A 2,272-nucleotide genomic window follows, 5' to 3' on the forward strand; every position below is an offset into this window, starting at 1 on the left:
CCCACCCCCCCGTCCAGTTTCTCTTCCTTAAAGTGTGAGAACAGCACATCCTTCCAGGAAGAAACCCAGCACCTGTCTAGTTTGTACTTGTTATTTGCTAGGCTGGCTACTAGAGGGCAGTGTGCCATGCCTTTTTTGGACTATGGAGAGCAGGGCCCTGGGTCTACACACTTCAAACATTAGGTCTTGAACTCCCTCATGGATATAGGTGGCTAAATTCAGTTGCATATTCCTCTCCTTCCTATCCCCACCTCAGATCTAGAAATGCAATCTTATCTCCATTATAGTAAAGATGTTCAAGAGAAGCACCTATTATCTAGATTTTGATGAAAATCTTTCTTACTTGGACTTTGAAAATCTTTATGTATATGGAATTTTGTTTTGTTTTGTTTTAATCCAATAGAGGCCCTCTTGCTCTCCCTTCCTTTCCTGTGCTTTCTCCTCTACCTTCAGGTTCAGACTTAAAAAGCAGTGTATGCATTAAAAGGGTGAACTTCATGGTTTGTTAATTATATCCTAAATAAATAAAATTTAAAAAAAACACACAATTAACAACAGGATCAGACACTCTCGCTCAAAGAGAATATAATTTCCACTGGAGAAAACTTAGTACTTTGTCATTGGCTCACCGGTTCAGTGGTTAGAGGGAATGACTCTGAACTTCTTTTTCCTCATGTCTCTTGGGACACTGACCTTCCAGAACACCAGTGAATCTTTCCTTTCTTAAGAGGTTTCTCGCCTTTGCTCAGTCAGCATTGTAGAGGGCAGGACTAGGGTTAGGGTGTGGCTGGGCAATCCAGTGTGAAAGCTGAGTCTAGGGCAGAGGTAGCTGTCTGGAGACCTTGATTGTATATGTTAGCTGGTTAGCAGATGTGTGTCCTGAACTGCATATTTTTATAGACGTTATTCGGTCAGTCACTCCTGATGTCCTGATTTTGAGACCCAAGCTTTGGGGCTGGCCTGTGAAAATAGGCAGAGGTTATGGGGTTGGGCTTTCTTTGCCACCTGCATACTAAGTTACTATGCCTGGAAATGACTCAGTCTGTCCTTTGTACCTGAATGATTTTCTGAGCCCAGTTGAGAAATTGCTTGCCTCAGACTTTATGCCATTGACGTTGGGCTTACACAACGTAAGCCTTTCAGTAAACAAGGGCATGTAAGTGGTCCTCCAGGTGGTTGGATCTTCAGCTGGTGCCTGTGAACCCTCCATGTTGAGAGGGGACAGAGAGCAGTGAGCTGACAAAGGAATAAGTTTCCCCCTCTGCATATCACATTCAGCACTCTCTGTCAGCTAAGGAATTACAAGAAATGTGCCTTTATTCTGTCACAGGTAAAAAAATGGAATATCTAGTGCTTAGTAAGCAGGACCCATTTTCTTTATTTTCTTTTCCTTTGGCAGGAGAGGAAACATTTGTAAGGAGAGAGGTTAACTTGTTCAAAGTCACTCTGAGCTGGGAAAGAGCTAGAATCTAAACATCAGATTGCTCTCCCTGAGATGGTCCCCACCCATCCTCACTCTAGGGGCAAGGTGAGATGCAAGGGGGAGGCTAGGGGAGTGTGTTTTCCCCAGCAGGTCTTACCAGGAGCTTCTCATTGCCTCTGTAATGAGGTTCCTGGAGTACATGGGGTTGAGCTCCCCAGTCCTGGAAGAATTGTTTGCTGGTAGTTTCAGTTTGGAACTTGTCTTTGAAGACCCCTAGTGTGTTAGAGTGGAACTTACCCTTGACTCTTTTTACCAGGGGCTTGAGAGAAGGTAGATAAGACATCTGGGAAGAGAGGAATACATGTCTAGAAAAACAATAACAGTTTTAATTGCTGTCTTTCATTAAATACTTACAGCATGTCAAGCACATGTGAAGTACATGCTTGCATCCTCTTTGGGGTCAGGGAGCCATCAGAGTCTGTGAATGGGTACAGATTAGGGAAAACCACATTTCTGGGTTTCTCAAGAAAAGTGAGGTAAACTCTTTCCTTTGTTCCTTGCTCCCTGCCTGAGGAGGGGTTAAGACCCTCAAGCTGATTATCTCTTGACAGAGAGCTTGGACACTTTACCTTGGTCACTGTGTTGCCATCAAACTTGGCCACGCACTTCCCATCCAGGATGGCCATCTCCCGCTGTGACCAGCTGGGCTGCTGATGCATACCAGCAGTGCACTGCTGGCCTCCAACTGTTCCCTTCTGCACATGCTGGATGTATTTGCTGCATAGGGAACAAATACCTCTACAGGTAGGGATCCCCTCCGAGCCAGTCCAGGCACACCAATCAAAAGGT

Source organism: Marmota marmota, unplaced genomic scaffold (assembly GCF_001458135.2).
Source record: "Marmota marmota marmota unplaced genomic scaffold, marMar, whole genome shotgun sequence".
NCBI classification, from domain to species: domain Eukaryota; kingdom Metazoa; phylum Chordata; class Mammalia; order Rodentia; family Sciuridae; genus Marmota; species Marmota marmota.